The following is an 18,039-nucleotide window of genomic DNA, read 5'->3' as shown; positions in this document are numbered from 1 at the left end:
ATAAAATAAGATCACATTTATTTTCAAATGCTGTGGCTGTGGTGATTTTTTTTCAGCATCTGCTCTCACAATATCTTCTGAGAGTTAAGTATTTCTTTCATCCCTAAAGGAGGGACCTGAGCAGCAACTTTTCTTCTCAAAATAAATGTTTTTGTATATTTCAAGAGGACTTTTTAAAAAATACCAGCCTATATTTCCTTCACTGGCTCTCTCTCCTTCTTCCCTCCTCCTTCCCTTCTCTCCAGTCCCTTGCCATATTCAAATTAAAGAACATTCATTATTTCTGATATTATAGGAATTATGTTATTTTCTCTTTTTTGACAATGGGCCTTCTGTGTTCTGTGTCCCTTTTGGCAAGGGATCCTGTAGAGTTTTTGATGTTCAATATTAGTTCTTAAATACTCAGCACTCAGTCCTAATAAATACTATATTAGCTTCCCTTTTACAAAGACAGCCTGTTTTTGTAGGAATGTCATGATGAAAACTCTTGTCATTTACTTTTGGTACAATACCTCATTAAGAGAAATGGAAAGCTGATTTTACAGTCTGAAGTGGTACTTACATAATAAAATAAGATGTCTCATTGACAGAACACAATAAAACAGACTTCATTGATGTAACACCCCAGTATCATTTTTAATAAGCAAGAGTTCCTGGTATTATTCCAAGCAATTCCATCTATGATCAAAGTATTGACAAAGACTTTCTTAAAAACCCTACCGGTGGGACATATTCTCCTACATTTCTCTAGTGTACTTGCAACATGTAGGACTAATTACCTCTGTCTCCTTTAGAAATCTATAATAGGACAATCAGACTCTGGGGAGAAAAGAGGGATAGAGAGTGGTCAAACCTGTCCAAGAGAAAAATACAGCAGGCATGTGAGCTGGAACAAATAAAGGAGAAGGCCACATTGGAACCAGGTGTTAAAACAGGCCCATGATACATGTTGGTCCTACCAGTTGGAGGATGAGTGGGTGGGCAAGAAACACAGATTAGAGGCTATTCCCCCAGTTCTTTTGGCCAGGCACTTTCTGAGATACTTTTTAGGACCCTTAGAACCAACTTCTAGTGGCTGTCTATTAATTTTAGTAATTGGAGGCAGTGGCCTTGCACCTTGCAGCCACAAAGATAATATCATATGAATTATTAAAAGTGTTTTCCTATGCAGGGATGCTGAGTGTCATGCTGACAGATCAGGCCATGGCCTCTGTGTTGCTGCTAATGCATGAGGTATGGGCCCTTCTGAGGGTTCACTTGACAAGAACCTCTGTCTGACCTCTGCAAACAGATGGGTTGATAGAGAAGTTTAACCATATGTTAAAAGGAATGTTACAAAAACTTGTAGCTGTTGAGGTCCGGAATTGGAACAAGATAATATCCCTGTCATCAGGGAAATCCCATACTCTCCAAAGGGCTTCTTGTCTTTTGCATTACTATGCAGGAGTCAGCTGTGGGCTACAATAGCCCCCCCCTCCCCCCGCATGAGTTATAGCAGGAGCACAATGCTATAACCCTTATATAGCACAATCTATCCTTAAGTTAAGGGAACACTTAATCTGGTGGGGGAATTTGTCAAGGAGAACTTGTGGGTAGCACAAAGGTCCCAAGCACTGTAATAGAAAGGCTTGCCCGCTGATTAACCAGCCAAGAGACTGAGTGCTTTTACTACTTCTCTCCTTTAAAAAAAAAAAAAAAAAAAAAAAGGCTGCTGGCCAAATGGCAGGGCCCTTTTGATATCCTGAGATGCAGTGGTGAGATACATCTGGTGGGAAGGTGACAGAGATCTCAAATATACCATGTTAACAAGTAAAAACTGTGGAAAGCCCTAGAGGCATATTTTATCCATTCTCTGATACAAGAACTGGATGTAGGGTACCAGCTGGTGATCCCAGAGCCACACATTGAGAGGAATACAGGAGGAAGCCAGCGAGCTAGTTGGTGATGTTTATTCTACCAGACTCAAGAGAACCCTTCTGCCCCAGGTCACCATTCAAACCAGGGATGGGCAGTAATTATCTATTAGAACATAAGAGCAGCCATACTGTGTCAGATCAAAGGTCCATCTTGCCCAGTAGCTTTCTTCTGACAGTAGCCAATGCCACATGCCTCAGAGGGAGTGTATGGAACAAGTCCATGGTCTTCACAACATACTCTGGCAAGGAGTTCCACAGGGTCACCGTGTACTGTGTAAAAGAAAAACTTCTTTTAAAGAATGAAGATAGACACCATTGCCACTGGCAAATGTGGGCAATAATCACACTGCCTCTCACATGCTAAGTAAACACTGTACCACTTGAGCTAATTCCCCTACCTCTGGGATTATGCTGGGGGCCAGCACAGCACATGAAGCCTCTCCTCCCTCCCCTGGCCTCACAGCTGTTCAAACAGAGTCCCACAATGGCTACTTTTCTCAGCAGCATGTGGAGGCAGGCAGAGAGTCTGTCTGAGGCTCCCTGCTCTGTCCATGAGCCAATGCTGGCAGCTTGGTGGTCTGAATCTGGCTCGTGGAAGGTATTTTGCCCTGGCCTGATCCAAATCCTCTGCACCCTCCCCCAGGTCACAACTCCCTCCCACATCCTGCACCCCTCCTACTCCTCTCCTCCAGAACAGAAACCTATCTTGCACCCATACCCTCTCGCGGTTGGGTCCCAGATCACAATCCCCTACTTTACCAAAATTCCCTGTCAACCCCCACACCTTCTCCTGCACCCCAGTTCCTTACTCCAAACTCCCTTCTGCACTTTTCCATAGAAAAGTACAGCCCTTGACCACTTACTAAAGTCTTGGAGTGGCCCCACATGAGAATTATTGCCCACCCTTGGTGTAGCCGAGTCATACTAGTATCAAAACTGCTCTATAGTATTTGATTTTGTATTGAATGCTGCAACATGGATGGAGCATTTAAATCTGATGCATATCCTATGCCTCAGCTTGTTGAGATGTTGGATGCATTGGGAAAGGCCCCATATGTAACAACACTAGATCTCATGAATGGAGATTGGCAAATTCCCTTAACTCCAGAATAATCCCTGATAGAGGTCTGTCTAACCTGCTCTTAAATATCTGCTGTGATGGAGATTCCACAACCTCCCTAGGCAATTGATTCTAGTGTTTAATCACCCTGATAGTTAGGAAGTTTTTCCTAATATCCAACCTAAATCTCCCTTGCTGCAGTTTCAGCCCATTGCTCCTTGTCCAATCCTCAGAGGTCAAAGAGAACAATTTCCCCCCCTCCTCCTGGGACACCCTTTTAGATACTTGAAAACTGCTATCATGCCCCTCTCAGTCTTCTATTTTCCAGTCTAAGCAAGCCCAATTCCTTCAGACTTTCCTCATAGCTAATGTTTTCTAGATCTTTAATAATTTCTGTTGCTCGTCTCTGGACTTTCTCCAATTTCTCCACCTCTTCCTTGAAATGTGGTACCCAGAACTGGATACAAAACTTCAAATGAGGCCTAATCAGCGCAGAGTAGAGCGGAAGAATGACTTCTCGTATCTTGCTCACAACACTTCTGTTAATGCATCCCAGAATCATGTTTGCTTTTTTTGCAAGTGTCACACTGCTGACTCCTATTTAGCTTGTGGTCCACTTTGACTCCTAGATCCCTTTCAGCAGTACTCCTTCCTAGACAGTCACTTCCCATTCTGTACGTGTGAAACAGATTCTTCCTTCTGAAGTGGAGTACTTTGTGTTTGTCCTTATTAAACTTCATCCTATTTACCTCAGACCCTTTCTTCAGTTTGCCCAGATCCTTTTGAATTATGACCCTATCCTCCAAAGCACTTGCAACCCCTCCCAGCTTGGTATCACCTGAAAATGTAATAAGCGTATTCTCTATGCCAGGAGTGGGCAAAAGGGCCTCTGCAGGCAGGATCCAGCCCATCAAGTGAGTTTATTTGGTTCCCAGAGGCCCTGCCACTCTCCCCACCACAGGCCAATCAGGTCTTGGGGGTGGGGGGAGGAGCACATGAAGTCTCCTTCCACCTTGCAAGGGGCTCAGCACTTAAAGTCTACCACCAGCTGCTAAGTGCGGTGCTCCATTGCAGGGAAGGGGCAGGGAACAAGGGACTTCACATGCTCCCCCTCCCCAGGCTTTGATTGATCTGGGGGCAGCAGGGGAGCATGCAAAGTCTCCTCCCGCTGCCAGGAGCATGGGTACCTAGAGGCAACTGCCAGCTGTACAGACTTTGTGTGCTCCCCCACTCCCAGACAAATCAGGGTCTATGGGTGAGGAAGCACAGAAGTGTCCTGGCCCCACCCCTTCTGCTTGAGGCCCCATCCTTTCTGGGGCTACCTGGGGCCACTTCAAAAATTTCTGAAGCGGCCCCCAGTCAAAAATTATTGCCCACCCCTGCACTATGCCATCATCTAAATCATTGATAAAGATATTGAACACAACAGGTCCCAAAACAGATCCCTGTGGAACCCCACTTGTTATGCCCTTCCAGCTTGACTGTGAACCATTAATAACTACTCCCTGTGAATGGTTATCCAGCCAGTTATGCCCCATCTAAGTTGTATTTGCCTAGTTTATTGATAAGAAGGTCATGCGAGATCGTATCAAATGCCTTACTATTTGTATTACTTGTTGCACATTTTTCTCATTGTTTGTGAAGACAATAAACAAAGACCTGAAGAAAGGGACCCTGGGAGGGCCCGACAGTCTATCTCCAGGTGGTGACTATAGCTACCAGTGTACAAGACCATTTCTGGGGAAACCAGAGAAAGAACAATTCCAATTTTACCATAGGTACTACATGACAACGATTTCTCCAGCAGGAAACATGTCTTCAGCATTTCATAGAGGTTTCATGTCACAAAAGAGAATGACCCCAGCACAGAAAGGCAGAAATCTTACTGAGTGTGTGGGAGTCAGTGCACTAAACAGGTGACTTAGCATGTCAAATCACAGTTCTGATTAGATCTATTAATTACAAAAAGTATTTCACTTTAGAAAGGGATGTATGCGCTGCATACATACACAACATGCATGTATATATTTTTTACATACATAGAATGATATGAGGTTTTATAAAACTTGCAAACAATTAAAAAAATTAGTTCAAATGTATAGATTACATTTCTGAAGTGAACTGCTAAAGGAAAACTAATATGGAATCTTTATCACTGCTAGAGCAGCCAAACCTTATAAAAATGAGGCGGCTACAACTTGACAATGTGTATATGTTGTATACGGGCAAGCTATGCCATTATGACAATTTTTTTCTCCCCATCTCTTCTTCTCTTTCACACTCAATTATTCACTCTTACCATTCTCTACTCCATGTTCATTCTTTCTCACAGGATAATTTCTCTCTGCCCCTTTGCTGGTCAATTCATTCATAGCACAATAAAAATGAAGATACATTCCATTTTGACTTAGCCTTTCCAAGCCATGATGTCCAAGAAGATTTAAAATTAGTCATCATGCTTACACAACAACTAAATATGAGGATGCACATTTGTAGGTCTCAATCCTTAAGCTGCATGCATAACTAATCTCAGTAAACTCACCATCTAAGGAGCGGGCCAATTAATATTAGATCATATTTACTGTGGTAAGATATTGAACGTTACACAGATAGCTGTGGTAAATAATATCCCATCTGGGTTAGTTTTCCAATGGAGTCTTACCTTGAACTGCAACCTTATGAATTCAGTTTTGCTGGTTCATATTTTTTGCATTTGAGCAAATTGCATATGCTTATAAAAGGTGGCTAGTTAGACATTTAAACATAAATTCCGTGGGCCCTGTACTTCTGAAAATCAGGCCATTAGTTACCGGGGGCTGATCCTGTAACATGAATGGTTCCAGATCAACAGTCCATCATTATTCAGGAAAACACTGACACACATGCTTCAATCGGTTTACTCTTTGATTTTGAGGGAATTTAAGCACATACTTAAAATTAAGCATGTGCTTTGCTAAAGCAGGATGGACTTAAGCATGTGCTTGAAAGCTTTACTGAATGGGGCCTATGAAGTAGATCCTGCACCACTGAAGCAATGCCTTGGAATCAAGCAGTGTGTGTACTAAGCATAGAAAGACTGAGCCTCTGATATGTGTGTGCAAGCCCAGCTTACATGCACTAGTATAAATTTTGGACTTCATCTTCAATTTCAGAGTCTATTTGAAAATGTGTCTGTTAGACTATCATATTATTCAAAGATATGTATCCAAAAGACACTTTGCTACATGTATTTCATAATCCAGAATATACATGTGCTTGAATTACAGTTGTATTAATGCTTGTCCTTTTCACATATATATCACCAAATATGTGAGGATCTCAAAGCATTTTCTAACAATTTATTAAACTGTATGATGTCCCTAAGAGAGAGAGAGTTAAACAGTCCTAAACATGGGAAAACTCCATATGGCCCTCTGCTCTGGTTGGTTTGTTTCCTTTAAGATTACTTCCACAGTTACATCTTCAGAAAAAAGATGTCTAGATAACCATTTAGACCATCATGCAAAACAACTAATCAAATCTTATCTGCTCACACAAGATTCAAACCTCTATTGAAGACATGGTTAATTTTTAATGATTTGTCTCAAGAACTAGCTTAACTTTTAAAACTAAAGGTGATATTAGCCCACAAACGCATGACATCAGTTGAAATGTACTTTTTTCTTCAAGGTGATTGATGTAATTTTCTATTAAAGTGACCTTTGCTAGAAATGTTTTGACTGTAATGATTTCCTGTCCTTTTTGCTCAGCAGTCAGAACAGCAGAACTGGCATAAGCCTGTTTCAGCCACTTGCTGTTAAAGCGTAAAGGGAAGTGAGCTATAAAGTACATACGTATGTCTGTATAACCACGGTGGCAGTGGTTTGCAGGCAAGTGGCAATATTAGTCAGCTGTAGAAACTTAAAGCCTCATCTTGTGTGTTGCTGAGTCCTCTTGACTTCCCTTTTAGTGAATGGGAGTTGAGGAGGCTCAGGATTTTGGACTATGGGGATCTCAGTAGAAAACACAGTGGAATTGCTTTTTAAAAAACTGATACCCTTGGATTTCTGAGCAGGTACTTTTGATCTTGGGTGGATTTTACTTCTAATATGGAAGCAGATCAACTCATATTCCTATGCCCTGAATGATCTTAGTGACCATGAACCAGGCTGTGCTGAGCATTTAATTTGCCTTCATAAAAATACATTTTTCTATGCGTGAAATCTAATGCTATTTCCTTACTTGCACAGCATCGTACTGTGCTATCATAAACAGAAGACATTTCAAGGGCTGAAATAAGCTTCTGGTATCTATATCACAGAATGGTGCATTATGGTACATGTTCATCATCAGAATAAGAAGTACCAGTGAATTTCAGTGAGAAGGAAATGAATTGTTAAAAGGAAAGTCAAAACTTTGTTCTCTACAGAATATTCACAGCACCTAGTGCGTCAGATCCTCTAGAAAAACTTTTAACTTCATTTTTATTTTAGAGAAGAAGCTCGCCTTTGAAAATGAGAGACCATATTTATTATCATCTGATTTTTAACAGAGTATGTCCTTTGTTAATGAAACACCTTTGTTATCAGGTAAAATCTCTGATTTTTTCCAGTAAATAAATAAAAAATACAAAACAGAAGAAAAATAATAGGATCTGGTCAAAAATAAGGTTGTAATTATAAGACATCCTACTACCAGGATTTATCCCTTACACCATATGGTTTATCTAATTTGGAAGAACACTTTTATTTTTTATCTTTTAATCTTTTAAGCCAAATATAATACCTTAAGTTCTGTTGCACGTCCTTCCAAACTCTGTCTGATTTTGCAGCAGAATGTTCCTTGCCTTCCTCAATATGCTCCTACCAACTTGTTAAGGGCTGGGGTTAAAAAAAAAAGATAAAATATTAGCCTTTTGAAGTTACAGCTGATCTTTCTTTTAACATGCTTCCTTTTTTCCCCACTCTTTTAACTGTCTAACCTTGAGATTAGTATTTCCATTTTTCAGAAACTTCTGTTAGCTTTGTATTTGTCCCTAATTTATAGCTGTTGTCTCCAACTTCTTATGCCTGTGAGGTGATATGACTATTGCATTATTATTGTTTTGTCAGGTATCTTGAGCACAACTGACATAATGTTAAAAATAGTTATGTTATTATGGGTTATATTATATGCAACTTATTTTTTCTTTAATACATGTTGCTATTTTAGGAACCCTTCAACCCCGTAGCTAAATGGTTTCTATAGCTGGCCAAATCCATTCCCATTGATGTCAATAGAGCTATTCAGCATGAGACAGTTGTGCAGGATTTGTCTCAGAATTTTCATTTTATTCCTACTTCATTAAATGTAATGCTAGTAGGCCCCAATGCTGAAAAATTCTAAGCACCTGAAACAATCATGTATAAATCTGAGGAACACTTGATGGCCCTAGGTAAGGGCTAAAATGGTTGGGCAAAAGGGCCCTTCCTTACAACTGTTTACCTACCAGGAAACCAACTGTTCCCCTGTGCACAAGCCCAGCTCTGCAGGCAAAGACTGCTGTGGTGAGCTCCTCAAACCTTCTCTTAATGGAAAGAGTCAACGGGCAAGAATGGGGGGTGTTCCTCAGCCCAGCACCATGGGACAAAATGGAGCTGCTGCTGCTAGGCTAGCCCTACAACCCCTGATTACTGATGATCTTCAGTAACTGAAGGTAATTCCTATTGTGAAATAGTAATAGAGATGTAGCCGTGTTAGTCTGGTCTTGCTGAAACAAAAGACAGGACTATGCAGCACTTTAAAGACTAACAAGATGGTTTATTAGGTGATGAGCTTTCGTGGGCCAGACCCACTTCCTCAGATCAAAGGCAAAACAATCCCACCCATGCTACTTTTTTATGCATTAATTCATAACAGTGTCAGCTATCCTTGGAATCAAGTTATTTTTTTAATACAAAATGTCCAGCCTATCCTCTTTGAACTACCTCTGTACAGTAGCTCATCAATAAATCATTCAAATGATCATATTTATCTTCAGCAAGACTGAGAAGCTTCACTTTGTCTTCACAATTCTGTTAAAGTTACTTATTCACAGATATGATATTTTTATATTGATGACATATTCAGAGTTCCTTTGGCCCCAATTCCTTCAAGTGGAATTCAACTTCAGTTTAAATGGAAGTCTAATGGTTAACTTGTAAGTTATCTTGTAGAATGATTTCTCTTTATAAACTAGTGCTTCTATAGAAAATCAGAATCAAAGAATTATCAAATGTATTTGCACGTCTATGGGGTCTATAGATATCTGTGCAAGAAAGTAAAAGATTAAAAACAGACTTTCAAAAATGCTGGTCTGTGTGGGGAAGGGAAGGAGAAATCAGATGAGGTCACTCCCCACCTTAATTCCATTCACCATTAACTGATCAGTGCTTAATTCAATGGCCTTATGGTACAGACACATCAGCTATGCCTAGACTGGCATGATTTTCCACAAATGCTTTTAATGGAAAAGTTTTTCCGTTAAAAGCATTTGCGGAAAAAAGCATCTAGATTGGCACGAAGCTTTTCTGCAAAAGCACTTTTTGCGGAAAAGCGTCCATGCCAATCTAGATGTGGTTTTGCGCAAGAAAGCCCCGATTGCCATTTTTGCGATCACGGCTTTTTTGCGCAAAACAATACCGCATTGTCCACACTGGCTCTCTTGCGCAAAAGCATTTGCGCAAGAGGTGTTTTGCCCGAACGGGAGCAGTGTAGTATTTCTGCAAGAACACTGACAATCTTACATGAGATCATCAGTGTTCTTGCAGAAATTCAAGCGGCCAGTGTAGACAGCTGGCAAGTTTTTCCGCAAAAGCAGCTGCTTTTTTGGAAAAACTTGCCAGTCTAGTTGCAGCCATCTTGTTCCATCATATTCTGGCTTTGGTGAAATACAAGTGGGAATATGTTTGAGAGGGTGTTTTCATCTGTTACACATCCGCTACAGTTCAGTTTTGGAGACAGTGTTTTATCCAGAATGAAAGGTGGTCTTGGGGACAACATAGCCAGATATTACTTTAGTGGGAGATAAGATATGTCTATTATAAGGTAATATTACTATTAAAAGGCAGAAGCAATACTAAGCCAAATTGCCAGTCAGTGTAAATTTACACCACTGGGGCTATGCTGACTTACACCAGCTGAAGATCTTTTCCACTGAAGCCTGTTGATAAATCTGAGGATGAGAATTTTGGGGTTCCAGCTGTGGTCATGCCTCACTCATTCTGTGGCCTCTCCAGCTCCTAATCAGGCAAAAACATCTTGTTACAACCATTTTACACAGGAGCTTGGGGAGGCTTAATTGATTGAATGCTTGTAAAGCACATGGAGCGCCACAGATGAATGGCACTAAGGAGGTGCAACACCCTCTGAACCTTCAAAAGCAGCAGTTAACAGAGGTGTTACTGAAGTGTATTTCATTGTCACCAGTGTCTTAAAACCTCTCTGCTCAGGGCCATTTTCTAAAGCTGAATTTGTGAGTAAGCATAAAACCAATTTGCCATGCTCTTGTCTGCAAGGTACTTACCTCTCTGCATGAGGAAAGGGGGAGGAAAGAAAGGACATGCTTCTGGTTTGAAAAATATATTAAATTTACAGTATCAATTTGTATAAAGGGGGATTATATGTAAAGAAGGCAACATGCTATTAGCATCCAACTCAGGAATCCTCTTAGCATATAATTTTGAAATAGTAGATGTTCTATTTTATTTATGTATTTTTCTCTCTTTCTACACACACACACACACACACACACACACACACACACACACACACACACACACACACACACATTGCAGCAAAATACCTGCAAATAATGCAGTGGCTGAAATTGATGAGATTATCTGGCATCACAGCCCCTGCTGTGTGAACTTCCTCAAAAGAAGCCTTTGTTTCCATAGGCAACGGAGCTGCTGTGGCACTATGGATCAAACGCATCCGGATTTACTTTCATGCCCCTGAGGTAAACAGTTGCCTGCTGCACTACATAAATACTGAAAGGAAAACTCTCTTGGTAAAAGACCTGACCAGCATGAACTGAGGGTAACAACAGACTACTCAGAAAAGCCTAACTCAAGCAGCTCGGTGATAAAGGTTCCCTAGAAGAGTGCTACATTCACTGCCATTTTTGCCATTTCTGTCATTTAGTGCTGTAACTTTTTGTCTGGTATTCACAGCTTTTATATCCGCTTAGAGGCATGATAGAAAATCATTAAAATGATCATTTTCACCCTTCCCCACCTCAAAAGGATGTCAACAACGTTTTTCAGGAAAAAAAAAGGTTCCTTGTCTTGTTATACCATGGTTTGATAAGCAAACGATTCAGAATCTATTTGAACATCGACATCTGGGTAAATGCTTTAGTTTGCTTTTAATTGTAAGTCAGCATTTTGACATCGTTAATAGAAATTGTTTGGTTTTACTGTTTGCTGTTTTGTTCGAATGGAGCCAGATTATCAATATTAGTCCGCACCCAGATGTGAGGTTCAAAGATCTCAGCACTTAAATAAGGGCCAGATAGTTGAGCGCTTTTGAAAATGTCACTACTCGTTTTGATGCCTAACTGGAAACAGAGGACTTCTGTAAGTCTGGCTGTAGTTGAAGGTTCTAAGCACCTCAGTATTTGTGAATAGAAGTTTCATCTGTAGAATTAGTGTTTGAAGAAATAGCTTCCAGCTCCAGTCACAATTACTCTGGTTTGTAGCTACAGCTGCAGATGCTGAGAAGATATGGTTTGTGCCTACAAAAATGGAAGGCCTGCTTAGAAAATAGTGAGCCTTTAAGTTCAATGGAAGTGCTCATACCTGCTGAACCACATCTAAAATAAATTTTCTATAAATGAATGAGTTAAGACATTTAAATAATAAATATAGTTGTACAGAAAACATGAACCCTGCAGATCAAAGAGAAATGCTAACTATTGGTAAATCATTGCTGAATTTGCTTAGTTTAATTAAAATCCATTCTGTGCAATCTATATGTATAGTATTTTGCATTTTTATTTATCTTCCTTATGGCTATTTTCTATCCAAGTAAAGTTTTCAAAGGTGCAAGCCATAGACGCACCACAAATTTCAGGGACTCAATTTGAACAAACCCTAATCCTTAGTTAAAGACCCAAAATTCTGCAGCTATTGCTGTAACAAGCTGATGGATTTAATGGTGTCCTTTTTTAGTTGCCTATTGCCATGAAATCTGGACACTTTACATCTATTAAAAATAGTCTCTGAAATTTGGATTTTTTTTTATTATCTGGCCCCTTAATATGAATGCGATATTAATACAAACAATGGCCAAAAATGTTTTGGAGCTTATTTAAACACTTGAAAGAAAAGTCAGAGCTTACGCTGTTTCCCAAAACTTTTGAAAGAAAGAATAGGTTCCAGAAGCCTGGGCTATTGGAAAAGCTTTGGTGCCCTTCATAGCCAGGTCGTCCTCAGAATTAACAGCAAGTGTAACGCTGGTCATCTGTGGGCACAATTGAACCTGGGACCTCTGGGGCTTAGTGCATGAGCCTCGACCACAAGATCTAAAAGCCAGTTGGCTGTTAGCTAAGGCAGTAAAGCAGATTCATTCATTATAGTCTCTGTAAGTGGTCTCAAGTACCATTAGAAGGGACAGTGCACCACGCCCAGAAGTGTGGGTTACAAAGGTGCCCTAAAAGCATGTCACAATCTTAACTAGACATGGAGGAATTTGTCAAATAACTGAGTCCCATATCACACTGGTCCCAGCTGTGACATTTTGGATTTAGCAACATCCTCCCACTGCTATGAGAAATGTGTCTATTGAGACACTGTCCCCCGTAATCATTTTATTCCTGTTTCTGCTAGACTAACTTTTCTCTTCAAAATAGGTGCTGGCAGGTAATGCCTGTGCCTTCCTGAATCGTGAAGAGTAATGGATGGTGGGATGATATCTTTGCTTCTATTATTGTCTGCACAAGAGGGGCCTCTCTAAGTCACTGCGTCCTGGAAATGTGGGATGAATAATTCAGCTAAATGGAAACATCTCTCTTCCACCACCTCCACCCCCACTTCTCAAGGTAAGAAACCCATGGATAATTACTGATGCACAGAATTCAGAATAGCAATTTGTTGAGGTTTGTATCCTAGTTCTACTTGCTTCTTTCAGTTAATATTAAAGCTTTTCAAGGTCAGGAGTGACATTCTGGTAATGATGAGCCTGAGGTAGGCTTATGTTAAATTTGTCCTCAATGGTCAGGTTAATCTTTTCATTTGTGTTTTTTCCCTGTAAATAAAGACATTGCCTGTGCCACAGAACTAATCTTCCTATTACCTGACCCACATAGTCTACTTTTGTTAGTCTCACCCCTACTTTAAAACATAGAAAATGTAACAGAGTCACTGCAATAAGCTTATATCAAGTGCTCCATTTAGCAAAAGTTAAAGCTCTGGTTATGCAGTGTTGTTATTGTTTTGTAGCTGGATTGGTCCCAGGATATTAGAAAGACAAGGGGACTGAGATAATATTTCTTACTGGACCAACTTCTGATGGTGAGAGAGACAAAATTTTTATCTTACCGAAAACTCTTCTTTCGGTCTGGGATGGCCTCTTTTCCCCAACAGGCACTGTAGAAAATGGTCTTCTCTGAGAGGGGATAATCTCTTGGTTATTTGTTAATCTGCATCATGGGGAACATAATCCTAGCTGGGAGTAACATTCTCTAGAGCACACTTCTATTGGTGTGTGTGTGGGGGGGAGGGGAGCGCAACTTTAATTTGAAAAGTTATTGCACAATGGAGTATCCCAGGCAATGATTACCAAAAATACATAAAGTTTAGTATTACTTTCCAAAACAAGGAGTAATGACTGAAAATTACTAGGTTATATTGAATCCATATGACAGTCATGTCACACAGCTGATGTGATATTTTACAGCCAGTTCCTACCATGCCACGTTCTAAGTGACATGGTGATGAGTAACACAGTGACATTCACTTGACTGACAATCATTCTGTATACTCTGAAGTACAGAAGCCTTTTCAGTTAATGGATGGACAATTTAACTTTAAATGTTTGCATTCCGGGTGTTAAACAGAGCAGGGAGAAAACTGTACTGAGAATAGATAAAAATGGACTCCTATTTTTTTAAAATTTCTCTGTCCAGACTCCAGTTTATTTGTAACCCAATAAACATGCAATTCACATATGTTCAGTACAATATTCCACCCTTTCTTCTTTGGAAAGTTGTAGTGGAGGTGCAGAATATCAGTTTCCCAGTAGCTTGAACAGTACACCTGTAACACCCAGCTCTTGTCTAAAGTACAGAGTTTTTGACCAAAATTATGCTGCTTTATTGAAAGCCTTTTATTAATCTGCAGTTGCATATCTGCTATGCTCCATGTGTCGACCAAGTGTGGCAGCTCTTGTGTTGACACAGAGCAGTGCATTGTGGGTAGCTATCCCACACAATGCTTTGGAAAGGGTTTTCAATGCCTCATGGCACAGGCAACACATGGAGAGTATGAGGGGTCACATGCATCCCAAATGCTACGGACAAGAGGGTCAGCCAGCAGCTGACTGGGGGGCAGAGACTAGTGAGGAGAGGCCTGGTGCCTACAGTATGGGTCTGCCCTCTGCACACTCACTAGCAGCGATGGAGTAAGCAGAGCAAAGTGATCTACTGCTTTACTCTCCCAGCCATACCACTCTGGGGGAAGCGATGAAATTGCCTCTCACAACCCAGCAGGAAGCAATGGCCAGGAGAGCAAAACAGCAGGGCTGTCCTGTTCCACTTACCCTGCCACTGCTGGTGAGTGTGTGTGTGTGTGGGGGGGGGGGGGCGGCGGCGGGGGGAGGGTAGCAGGCCTGAAACTGGCCCCACTAGTCCCAGAGGCTGCCTCAGTTGGGGGGAGGGCAGGGAAGAGGCAGAGAGAGGGCAGAGTAAGAGTGGGGAGAGGGATGGATCTGGGTGGAGAAGGGGGTTCTCCTGGCCCTTCCTGGGGTTGGAGGAGGTCATGTAGCATGTGGTCCCCTGAGGATTCAAAATAAGGGGAATTATTTTGGAACAATTCCCTAGTTACTTCCTAGTGCATCCTAGGGCTCTAATTCAATGTGCCCACATTAAGGGAGCCTGCCTTGGACTAATAGCAAGGCTTCCCCAATGTGTGGATACTCTATTATGAAATAGTTATTCCAGGAGGTTATTATTTCTAAATAAGTTATTTTGAAATAATTTCCTAGTATCAACATACCATGGGAGATCTGCAGGCTGAGGAATGTCAAAACTTCTTGGAGCTTTGAAAGGGGAGGAGCGCATGTCGGCAACCAGCTGAATTCAAGGTGGTTTTATTTTGCCTTTTGTAGACAAAACTCTGCCGTGTAGACAAGACCTCAGTCACAAAATTTAAAGGTACAGGTTAAACTGTTGTGGTCTGGGACTCTTTGGTCCAGCAACATCTGTGTTCTGGAACATTCCGGGCATTGCATGATTAGAGAGCCTCAGAGCCAGAGGTTGCTGGTGGCTTGGAGTGGAGCTGGCCAATAGGGTAGGAGAGCCTATGGGGCACCAGGGCTGCAGCTAGTGGAGAGAGTAGGGTAGAGGAAGTGATCAAAAAAAGTAATAAATAGTTTCAAATGGTGTTTGTAATTGCTTGGAGATGCTTTGGGCTTTCCTAAGGGTGTATTGGAAGCATCTGTCCAGATGCGCCCTTACAGACTAACATGGCTACTCTCCTGAGTCTCATTTTAAGATGCTGAGTGTTTCATTCCAGTGATGGTGTTGTACAGAGACTATGTGCATGAGAACTGCAGTTGCTGCTGACATATCTAGTACAAAACTGAATGTTTGATGCTCATGCATGAGCATCAAAGAGTGACCCGCATTCACAAAGTTAAAATATAGTTTTGACGTTTAACATAAGGAATGGTTGAAAGGGGCTTAAACAGAAGCACCTATTTTACCATCTCCTTTAAATATAAAGTTGAAAGGATTCAGGCCAGCAGTCCTGGCTGCCACTTGCCCTGCATGGGCACCGTGGCAGGAGAGGATTCTCCTGTGCAGCCAAAAGCTCCAGAAAGAGGCATGGATAATGCTGCTGCAGTTTACCATGGCTGATGTAGAAGTGGCATAGTCTTCTGCTGTGGCTCTGTATTGTCTGATCCAGTGAGATTGCCTTACTTTCTGTCACAGAGATGATCAGCATGTAGTGCCTGGCTTACCTTTTCCATGCATGTTGTGTCCTATAGCACAGTGATTGGGCAATGTGTTACCCCAAGTGCTGCCTCTTTGCAGGTTCTGAATGTGACTAGGAGGAAGTGAGAGTTTGCAAAGAGGTTTCTCCCTTTGGGCCCCTGCCATAAAATAGAGTTTTGTACTAATCTGTCCCTGCCATCGCATGGTTATGCCCCAGATAGTGAGGCTGATTTTTTTAACTGAAAATGTAATTAGATGCATTCAATCAACAAAACTTACAATGAGTGAAGAAAAGAGAAGTTTCTCTTTCTGCTCTTCTCTATCTGCTTCATTTTATTGGCTTTCCCACAATATTTTCTGGGTTTCAGGAAAACAGAAAGAGAGAAGGGGGGGGGGGGGGGTAACTGTTTGGACTATTTTACCCCTCCCCCCAAAAAATCCATCTAATTTTTCTGACTCATCCAGTGTGGGTGCATTTGTTTTATCTGAAATGCAGGGCAGCATTAGCCTTGAGCTTGCCCTCTCTAGGGAAGAAATGGAGAGAGATTACATTCTAATGTGCAAGGCTGAGCAAATAAACAAACTGAGATGATGCCTGGGAAATGGGGGATGTGTGAATGTGTGTGTACAGAACAGGATCGGGGGACTTTCAGCTTCATATGTGAGAGAGATTTATAATCTTAACAACATAACAAAGGACTCTGATTGTGAATTTCCTTTTGTGAACCAATTGTATATTGATTAGTGACACAATCCCTTTTAGCCCTTGTAAGCTGTGCAAGAAAAAACTCATTTCACTTCAAACCATCTCCCCAGCTTCCTGTCCCCTTTTTCTCCCTCTTGCTTCACCCTCGGATGGCTCTGCTCTTCACTGTACATGCTCTTCTGGATGTTTCCCCCTTGTGGTCATTAGAACTTCTGGGACACTGCAAGCGAGAATGGAACCCAGGCAGATTTTGCAGAAGACTTATTCAAGGTCCTCTGGAAGGTGGGAAAGCAACATGTATTCATAAACCTTTTTAATAATTAAACAACTGTTACTATGTTCCACCAGACTTAGTCAAAGGCAGCCACCCTCATCGATAACAATACACAGAAAGAAGCCAGCAGCTTCTAAGCCAAGTCACTATGGGCTTATGACAAACCCAGTAATATTAAGAACATGTTCAGGAAGGGAAATTGCTGCATTTTTTTTTCAAATCCATGTCTCCCTCCAACATTCAGCCTCAACAGTAATTTGTTTAGTTTTTCCACTCCCCTCACTGTTCCTTCTCCCAGTCCTGCCTGTTATACTTGGCATCCCTCCCATTTCCAGTATATCAGGTCCTCACTCTCTCCTTCAAAAATGGCTAACAGCTCCCTTCTGTGAGACTTCAACAGAACAAGGTATAACTAAAATAAAATATCCAGGCCAGTTCCTTCCCTGTATGTGTATGTTGCTTTGAATGACTAATCCTGCCATTGACTCCCTTGTTGGGCACCACTGAGTGATTACAACAAGGAGATTTCAGAAGACGGGGCCTGTTTTGCAAACTCACCCAAGCAGAGGCTGTCTAGATGTGTGTTGTACAGTATTAGCTACATCCTTAGATCATACAGAGAGAATACATTCTTTTCATAACATAGGCTTGTCAGTAAATTTGGATCATTCTGCTCCCTGTTGCATTCACATGATGACTTTGATATTGGGAACTAATCACGTCATTATAGGCAACCACGGTGTTTATACAGATATCTATCTAAAAATCCATGTTGTAAGAGTATATTCTATTTCTTGAGACAGGATAATATTATGGCCTAATTTTTTCCTCCTAACCTTATTATAAGTTTCTCCTCCTCCCCCCCCCCTTTATACCTACATTTGATATATTTATCTTTGACAGAGATTCTCCCTGTCCTGGGGGATTATA

At 41.2% G+C, this 18,039-nt stretch overlaps 1 long non-coding RNA gene across 2 annotated transcripts; it reads right to left on the bottom strand.

The window, feature by feature from the left end:
- Positions 1 to 493: 493 nt before the first annotated feature.
- LOC112545249 (uncharacterized) lies at positions 494 to 13,874 on the bottom strand. 2 transcript variants are annotated; one of them, XR_003088713.3, is made up of 4 exons: positions 13,515 to 13,874; positions 10,108 to 10,214; positions 7,741 to 7,835; positions 494 to 2,186 (listed from the first exon to the last, which is right to left on the bottom strand). It is a non-coding gene; the product is annotated as an uncharacterized LOC112545249 (long non-coding RNA). The 2 variants fall into 2 exon arrangements; XR_012906117.2 differs by lacking the exon at positions 10,108 to 10,214 and having other exon boundaries at positions 495 to 2,186.
- Positions 13,875 to 18,039: the final 4,165 nt, after the last annotated feature.

The sequence above is a fragment of the Pelodiscus sinensis genome, chromosome 9, assembly GCF_052426305.1.
Source record: "Pelodiscus sinensis isolate ZL-2025 chromosome 9, ASM5242630v1, whole genome shotgun sequence".
In the NCBI taxonomy this organism is placed as follows: Eukaryota; Metazoa; Chordata; order Testudines; family Trionychidae; genus Pelodiscus; species Pelodiscus sinensis.
Note: the sequence above shows the minus strand (reverse complement) of the source record. Positions and strands in the feature narration are given on the sequence as shown.